This window comes from Plasmopara halstedii, assembly GCF_900000015.1.
Source record: "Plasmopara halstedii genome assembly, contig: Scaffold_526, whole genome shotgun sequence".
Lineage (NCBI taxonomy): Eukaryota > Oomycota > Peronosporomycetes > Peronosporales > Peronosporaceae > Plasmopara > Plasmopara halstedii.
In genome coordinates, this window is record NW_020187446.1 from 572,947 (window position 1) to 573,228 (window position 282).

A 282-nucleotide genomic window follows, 5' to 3' on the forward strand; every position below is an offset into this window, starting at 1 on the left:
TTAAATGTTGCTTGTGCATTTGACAGCCCTTGGAGCATCACTAACCACTCTCAGAGTATCCCGCTCGGAGTACTCACCGCTGTCGGCGGAATATCACTCGCCCTTATGAGCAATCGGTAATAATGATCGACCAAGTCGAGTACGCTGTACTTTTTACAGCCAGCCATATTGTTCTAGAGAACATCTTCTCTAGTAATCGGCCTCTGGGCCGGAATGGTGGCAGCGTTTACCTTATTGTAAGCGTGAATGATACGCCACTTGCCGTTCGGTTTCCAGACACAA